Raw genomic sequence first — 9,634 nt, 5'->3', positions numbered from 1 at the left:
AAAATACATATTAGAATCCCCCATGTGCACTTTATTTTATCCTATGTAATGTTATTAGGCACATGCTTTTGCTCTATTATCTTGCTGGCATGTATTTTTGCATAGGGATGACCTCATAAATATTTTCTTATATTTATTTCACATGCTAATAGAAGATAAAAAGCACACTTTCTTTGGCATGTTTCTTAAAATGCCCCAAATCCTTTTGTTGAAAATAAATGCATGCTACATTGTATGTCAAATTCTTATCTTTTGCAGTATTCAAATGTAAAAGCTAACTTCTTTAGTTTGTGTTATCAAAGTATTTAAAATACTTAATGCATATGATATCTATACTCTTTTAGACATAACCCTGACATTTAATTTTTTTTTCTTTCATGCATTATGAGGAAACCTCAAGCTTGGACTGAATATTTCCAATGCTTGGAAAGACACATGAAGAGTTCTTATTTCTAAGTTAAAGATTAGTAATGAAATAGTAGCAAAAATATTTATAAATGCTCATAGACTAATTAGACTAAATAGCACACTATTGGAGGAGACCTGCTATAATGTTTCCACCCTCCTATTACATGGAAATAATTAACTTTGTCTAGATTACTGGTTTATAAATTAAAGATATTAAAATGTAAAAGATATCCAAATACATTTATCATTTAGGTTCTAAAAGTTTAAAATAGAAATTTACTTTGAGCTTGTTACAAATAAGTTTCTCTTATAAAAGTGGGAATTAGGCCATATATTTTATTTTATATTGTGGCTTGTGCTTAAAAATGTTTATTATTTAATTTTAGTATGTGTATAGAAAGATGTACTCAAATAATACTACATCCTTGTCTCACAAGAAAGTCATGGGAAGGTGAAATTTTGGACATGGGTTTATAAAGTCATGGAACAACTTGATAGGTCCAATCAAAACCCAAATTCTAATACTCCAAGCTACGGACACTAGAGTTGAAGGTAGATTTTAAATTGATCTGTAGGCCAGGAACTGTCAAAACAAGGAATAAATAAAATTGCTAAAGAAGTGTTGCCAAATTCCTTATTTATTTAATATTGGGAATTTAAGGATGAAAAAAATTGGACTTTCTGGGAAATCTGGGGAATACTCCAAATCATAGGTTTTTCTTTCTCTATATTTATATATATTTATTTATTTTCTTTCAGCTTTGTTGAGTTATAATTGAGAAATACAAATTGTATATGAATGAGATGTTTTGATATATGAATATATTGTGATTACCACCGCAATCATGCTAATTAACACATCCACCACCTCATATAGTTAACCTTTTTTTCATAGTAAGAACTCCTATTCTTTAACCAAATTTCAAATATACAATATATTATTATTAACCATAGTTACCATGCTGTACATTAGATCTCCAGAACTTGTTCATCTTATAACTGAAATTTTATACCATGTGACCAAAATCATCTCAATTCCTTCCTCTCCCACCCCAAGCATCCACCTTTCTAGTCTCTGTTTCTATGAGTTTGACTTCTTTAGATTCTACACATAAGTAAAATCATGCTGTGTTTGTCTTTCTGTGTCTGGCTAATTTCATTTAACATAATGTCCTCTAGGTCCATTCATGTTGTCATAAATGGCAAGATTTCCTTATTTTTAAGGGCTGAATAATATTCTATTAAAGGATGTATCACATTTTCTTTATCCATTCATCTGTTGACCAACATTTATGTTGTGAATAATGCTGCAATGAACCAGGGTGTGTAGATATCTCTTTGTGGTACTGATTTTAATTCCTTTGAATGTACCCAGAAGTTGGATTGCTAGATAAAATTGTAGTTCCATTTTTAGTTTTTTGAGAAAGCTCCATACTGTTTTCCATAATGGTTGTACTAGTTTACATTTCTACCAACAGTGTACCAGGGTTTCCTTATCTCTACAACCTCAACACTTGCCACCATTTGACTTTTTAATATTTATCTCTCAACAGTTGTAAGGTGGTATCTCATTGTGGTTTTGCTTTGTATTTCCCTAGTGATTAGTGCTGCTGTGTACTATTTCATATACTTGTAGACCATTTATATGTATTCTTTGGGGAAAAAAATCTATTCAGGTCTTTTGCCCATTTTAAAAATCAGGTTATTTGGTTTTTTCCTACTGCATTGTAGGAGTTACTTATATATTTTGGATATCAGCCCCCTATTGGACACATGATTTGCAAATATTTTCTCACATTCTATAGATTGCCTTTTCATTTTGTTGATTATTTTCCTTGCAGTACAGAAATTTTTTAGTTTGATGTGGTCCCACTTGTTATTTTTGTTTTTGTTGCCTATGTTTTGGAGACATATTCACATCATTAAATCGTTGTCAAGACCCATCCCAAAGAGCACTTTCCCAATGTTTACTTCTAAGGTTTTTGAAGTTTCAAGACTTACATTTAAATCTTTAACCATTCAATTTTATCCTTTTGTGCATGGATATCCAGTTTTCCCAAAACAATTGACTAAATAGACTGTTCTTTCCCCATTGTGTATTTTGTTGAAAAATAGTGGACCATATTAAGTGTGAGATTATTTCTGGGCTCTCTATTCTATTAACACAAGATAACAAATTATTAAAACAAATAGTAACATAACTGTGCATTATTTCAAAATTATTATTTTTAAAGTAAAATTTTAAAGCACTCAAAGCAGTAATTGTCCTAACCCATGGATTCATGTTTTCCCAGGGCTTCCAAAACAATAGCAAGACAGAAAATATGCTGATATCATATTAAGAACTTTTTGCTCAGACTATAGATTTAGTGTATATGACAAGTTGATACACTCATCAATTTTGGAGTCAGATTGGGTTGAATTCAAATCCACCTTTGTTGCTTCCTAATTGTGGAATCACAAAAGTGGGACTCCATCTCTTCACCTATAAAATGGGGGGCAAAGATGCTTGCCTCCAGAATTGTCTTGGGGATAAACTATGATGACGGATGGCTGCATGTGAAGCCCCACCCAATGTCTGGCGCTTGAAATATGCATAATAATCATTAGTCCCTTTCCTCCATTTTCCCTCCTGGCTTTTATATTACAATCCTGTATATGTTTTTGATATCAATATGATATACTATCAATATGTGACATGAATGATATTTTAGAGCATTTGAATTATATTAGTAGGAATCATCCATTTCCGGATGGTTTTTTAATCTGTATTCAACTTTTGATTATTTACTTGCAGATCGGTCACAAAAATGATAGAAACCCCAGGCTATCTTTCTTTTGCCACCAAGTAATTATTATCTATTGTTATTTCTTTACATGTGTATGAACCTCGCTGCCAGATAATGGATGGAAAACTGCTGTGCTTATAGCTCAATTTCGAACAGTTGAGTAAAATAAAAAATGGTCCAAAGTCCATGCCAATGCTATCAGTTACAATAATAGTTATCTATAACAGCAGTCTTAAAATATCTATTAAACTTTTAAGATGAAAGTTGGTAATAGTAAGAAAAGTATGTAGCTCTTCTTGTATATAGCAAAATCACAACCTTTCTTAAGACAAGTAAAGCAGCTGAATATTCGCTTAGATAAGCTGTACTCTATTGTATTAAATTCTAGCGATTGTAAACCAAACACAAACAGCTGTAAAGAACAATACATGTGTTGTACGTTTACATTACATACACATTAAAAGTAATGCTTAGTTTCAATTTTCTGCTTTTTTTTTTAACCTAACTCAAAATACCTGCCAAGACTTGGCACATTTCTTTCTGAATTCTAAGCAACAGTGGAAATGAAGAGAATGGTTGATCATGAGAATGGCCACTAGATGGTGCTAGTTGTCTATTTTATAAATCTAAGCCGTTGCATATCTCAAAAGCTTGCTTCTCCCTTTTTTTCCACCAGTTTTTCAAACATAATATCTAATTCAATATTAACTTTCAGTAATGTGGGAGCACATAAAAGCTAAAGTTTGTAACATTCAAGTTTTACAAAAATTGCTTCTAACATTTCACTCAATCTCTTTTCTTCACATCCTCAAAGGTAGTAACATCCAAATCTGGAATATAGTTATGATATTTAAAAAGTTATTTTTTAGAAAGAAATTATATGGACAACTAAAATATATATATACAAAAAATTAGCCGGGCATGGTGGTGCATGCCTGTAGTCCCAGCTACTCGGGAGGCTGAGGCAAGAGGATCGCTTGAGCCCAGGAGTTTGAGGTTGCTGTGAGCTAGGCTGAAGCCACGGCACTCACTCTAGCCCGGGCAACAGAGTGAGACTCTGTCTCAAAAAAAAATAAATAAATAAATAAAAAGTTATTTTTAATATAATTTTTAAAACGTATAACCTGCCTCCTTTCTTAACCATATTAATTTCCCTATTTTTGCTGTAGGACTGAAAATGGTTCAATTACTTTATAACTTGGTTTGATTGGACACATATATTTTGGAGCTGGGCTAACTGAGCAATTTTCAAACTTTCCATTACAGACTTCCTTTGCAATGTAACCTAGGAGTTGGGAAGGGCTTGGAGTAAAATGTGAAGATTAGGGGAAGGGATTTGTGATTATGTCTGAAGTCTACAGAACTAGATAGACAGAATTCTAGCAAGGCAGCTTTAATTATTGCTTCTATTAGTCAGGAAGGATTTTTGTGTCTAAGGTTTTTTTTTTTCTGTTGATGAGCCCAATGGAGGAAGCAGAAATAATGAGCCCCAGAAAAGGAATAGAGCTTTCATATTACCTCCAGCTCAATCGAAGGGCAAGTTACAGGGACTGCTGCCTCAGGACACATGGAGAGGGCTATAAAGGTCCACCAATTAGGGGAGGGCTATAAAGGTGCCCATTAACTGTTGTCACAAAAACAGTGGACAAAATTACAAGAAAAACCCACACATTTTTCTTTGAGCATGACTCACCATGATTTACATCTATTATTAAGCTTCTAATTTTTCACGTATCCATACCATACAAAGTAAAATGTATCAAAGGTTCTTAACTGCAGAATTAGGTGCTTTGTGGACAAAATTTAGCTTAGACAACACTTGGCTTACAAGTTAGCAGTCACTGATAAAGGGGCCTTTATCGCCAGTAATAAGAATCCATGGTGATAGGTCCTCTGGAAAAAATATTTATCATGGTTGTAGGAATGAGGTTGTAGGAATGTAGTCCCTAAAGATAGCTCAGTGTTTTGCAAATCTTGTTTCATAATATTCAAATGTAAAACAAAGTAGAAATAAATGGAAACTGATTTGGTTTTCTCTGAGTCTCACATTCCCTAATTTTCCAGGAAGATGATTACATAACTCTTTGCCACCAAACTAAGTACATGTTTAGATGATAGAATGTATATTTTGGGAGATGGTAGCAACTTTAACCTTTATTCTTTGGAAATGTGAAAGCAGATTCTTAGATCTTTAAATCTTAAAAGGATTATTTGATCAAATGTTTAGTTTTTACTTATTTTCCCCCATAATACAATACTTAGTATAATTGAATACCACATAACATCACTTTCTAGAGTCATGACTGAATAACACAGTTTGGAAACACAGAGTTAAAAAACAAACACGTTGAGGAAAAATTTCTGCTAGAATCTGACAGCTTTTTAAGCAAAGGTCTGTATTGCTGAAATCAGGGAGAACTTAGCATATGAAGCATAATTAAGAAAGAACTAGTATTCTTTCTTAAAAGATTGTTCTGTAAGTCTGCCTGAAAGTCAGCTTTTCCTACCCAAAGACAGGATTTCTTCAAGGGCAATATTAAGTAAAAAATAAATGTTAAAGTAAAAATATAGTGTTACAATTATATCATCGCTTGCACCACCTCAATTAACTGTCCAGACATGCAGCAGAAGCTTTCCCTGTAAAATGTGTGTGCCATTACCTCTGCCTGTAATCGCCTCCCACCTAGTTCACCAGGTGAGGTCATGTCTTTCAGGAAACTTCCCTGTTCCCCTACAGCTGAGTTAATCACTTCCTCTTCCTCCATACTCTTTTTTTTTTTTTTTTTTTTTTGAGACAGAGTCTCACTCTGTTGCCCAGGCTAGAGTGAGTGCCGTGGCGTCAGCCTAGCTCACAGCAACCTCAAACTCCTGAGCTCAAGGGATCCTCCTGTCTCAGCCTCCCGAGTAGCTGGGACTACAGGCATGCACCACCATGCCCGGCTAATTTTTTCTATATATATTTTTTTTTAGCTGTCCATATAATTTCTTTCTATTTTTAGTAGAGATGGGGTCTTGCTCTTGCTCAGGCTGGTCTCGAACTCCTGAGCTCAAACGATCCGCCCACCTCGGCCTCCCAGAGTCCTAGGACTTCCTCCATACTCTTTATTTCTCCCTATATTGAACAGGGTTAGAGTCTTATTGCTCTCTGAAGCTCCAGTCTCTAGCCACCTAGCTCTGTGTCCGATACATAGCAGCTACTGAATTCATGTTTCTTAATGTTGAATAAACAATAGCATAACCCAGGTGGCAGTGCTTGCTCTCTGTTTGAGATACTATACTAACAGAACACTTATTCCCTGTCTCTCTTCCATCTTCTTCCCCAGGAAAACTTGGTAAGCACCCAATTCTTTTTGAAAAAAACAAAAAAGACTTTATTTTTCTGAGAAGTTTTAGATTTACAGCAAAATGGAATGGAAAATACTGAAAGTTCCTGTATATCCCCAGTGCCCCCGCAAGCACAGTCTCTCTCACTATCAACATCTCCAACAGAGTGGTATATTCGTTACAGTCAATAAACCTACATTGATGTATCAATCCACAGTTTACATTAGGGTTCACACTTGGTGTTGTGTATTCTATGGGTCTTGACGAGTGTATAATGACATGTATCCACCATTATTATGGTATCATACAGAATAGTTTCAGGGCCCTAAAATTCTTCTATGCTCTTCCCATTGATCCCTCACTTCCCCCAACTCCTTCAATTTTATATTTAAGTCTATGATCTATTTTAAGTTAACTTTTGATAAGGTCTGTGGCTAGATTTATTTTTGTTGCATATGGTTGTCTGCCTGTTTCAGCACCACTTATTGAAAAGACTACCTTTCTCCACTGTATTGCTTTTGTTTCCTTGTCAAAGATCAGTTGATTTTATTTACATAGTTCCATTTCTGGGCTCCCTATTCTGTTCCATCTATCTATTTGTTTATTCTTTTATCAATACCACATTGTCTTGATTACTGATCATCTACTAGAGCTGAGGCAAACCTGGGCTTAAAGTGCAACTTAGAGGCAAAACAGAGGCAGCAACTTGTGGTAAAAGTTTGCTAAGAAAATATATTCATTAAGGCCAGGCGTGGTGGCTCACGCCTGTAATCCTAGCACTCTGGGAGGCCGAGGGGGGTGGATTGCTCAAGGTCAGGAGTTCGAGACCAGCCTGACCAACAGCGAGACCCCATCTCTACTAAAAGAATAGAAAGAAATTATCTGGCCAACTAAAATATATATATAGAAAAAATTAGCCAGGCATGGTGGCACATACCTGTAGTCCCAGCTACCCGGGAAGCTAATGCAGTAGGATCGCTTAAGCCCAGGAGTTTGAGGTTGCTGTGAGCTAGGCTGATGCCACGGCACTCACTCTAGCCCGGGCAACAAAGCAAGACTCTGTCTCAAAAAAAAAAAAAAAAAAAAAAAAAGAAGAAAACATATTCATTAAAACCCAAAATAAGCCAGATAGAGAACACTGGAATAAATAACTAATCCTTCGATGCAAAGATATAGAGGCATACTCATAATAAACAACAGCAAACAGGGAACCAGGACTTCCCCAAAAAGACAAAACACAAATCTAGTGACTAACCCTAATGACATGGTGTTTTGTGAGTTCTCTGACCAAAAATTCAAAATGCCATTTTCAAGGTAATTCAGTGATCTCCAAGATAACACAATAAAGCAATTCAGAAATTTATCATAGAAATTTAACAAGATTATTGAAATAATTTAAAAACCCCAGAAATCTTGAAACTGAACAATAGATTTTCTGAACTGAAGTACTCTTTTTTTTTTTTTTTTCCTTTAAGACAGAGTCTTGCTCTGTTGCCTGGGCTAGAGTGCTGTGGCATCAGCCTAGCTCACAGCAATATCAAACTCCTGGGCTCAAGTGATCTTCCCACCTCAGTCTCCTGAGGAGTTGGGACTACAGGTGCGCACCTGGCTCATTTTTTCTATTTTTAGTAGAGACGAGGTCTCACTCTTGCTCAGGTTGGTCTCGAACTCCTGACCTCAAGCCATCCTCCCACCTCAGCCTCCCAGAGTGCTAGGATTACAAATGTGAGCCACCACACCCAGCCTGAAGTGCTTTTTAGAGGCTTTCAACAGGAGAATAAACCAAGTAGAGAAAACAATCAGTGAGCTCAAAGATCGCCTATTTGAAAATACACAGTCACCAAAAAAAAAAAAACAACAAAAAACAAACAAACAAAAAACAGCACCACCCCCCAAAAAAAAAACAGAAAGAAAAAATGAATGAAAAGGAATGATACTGCCCACAAGATTTAGAAAATTACCTCAGAAGACCAAATCTAAGAATTGTTGGTGTTCAAGTGTAGCTGAGCAAGAGCAAAAGGAAGAAAGCTTTTTCAAAGAAATAATAATAGAAAACTCTTCAAAACTTGAGAAAGATATAAATATTCAGGTACAGGAAGGTCTTAGAAGACCAAACAGATTCAACCCAAATAATATTACCCCAGACAAGTAACAAACTGTCCAAGTTCAAAGACAAGAGAGGATCCTAAGAACAGCAATAGAAAAGAAACAAATAACATATAAAGGAGTTTCCATTCATCCAGTACAGATTTCTCAACAGAAACCATATCGGCTGGGAGGGAGTGTGATGACATTTGCAAAGTGTTGAAAGAAAAAAAAACATGGCATTCAAGAGTATTGTATCCAGCAAAATCATCCTTGAAATATGAAGGAGAGATAAAATCTTTCCTAGACAAACAAAAGCTGAGAGAATTCACCAGTCACTAACAACCAGACCCATCTTGCAAGAAATGTTAAAGGAAGGTTTTCAGTCTGAAAGAGAAAAACACTAACATGTAAAAAGAAAACATTTCAGGGCATAAAACCAACTAATAAAATTAAATACATGGCCAAACACAGAATACTCTAGTACCATAATTGTGGTTTGCAAACCACTCATAACTCTAGTATGAAGCCCAAAAGACAAACCTGCCCAAAACAATAATAGCTACAGCAACCTGCTAAGAGAGAGGTAATATAAAAATATGTAAATTTAGACAACTAAAGTCAAAATGTGGAGGAGATGGAATTAAAGTGTAGAATTTTTTGTGTGTTTGTTTATTCATGTTTGTGTCTATTATTTTATTTGTGATCTAAGAGAAACTGTAATCCCTTCAGTATAATTTGTTCTACCTATAAGAGGTTTTTGTAAGCCTCACGGTAACCACAGTGCAAAAATCTATAATAGATTCACTAAAAGTAAAAAGCAACATATTAAACATACTACCAGAGGAAATCACTTAACCACAAATGAAGACAGTAGGAAAGGATTAAAGGAAGAGAGGAGTCTCAAAACAACCCAAAAACAAACAATAAAATGGCAGTAGTATGTACTTATCAATAATAACACTAAATGTAAATGGTCTTAATTCTCCAATTAAAAGGCATAGAATAGCTGAATGAATAAAGAATCA

Source organism: Eulemur rufifrons, chromosome 15 (genome assembly GCF_041146395.1).
Source record: "Eulemur rufifrons isolate Redbay chromosome 15, OSU_ERuf_1, whole genome shotgun sequence".
In the NCBI taxonomy this organism is placed as follows: Eukaryota; Metazoa; Chordata; class Mammalia; order Primates; family Lemuridae; genus Eulemur; species Eulemur rufifrons.
Note: the sequence above shows the minus strand (reverse complement) of the source record.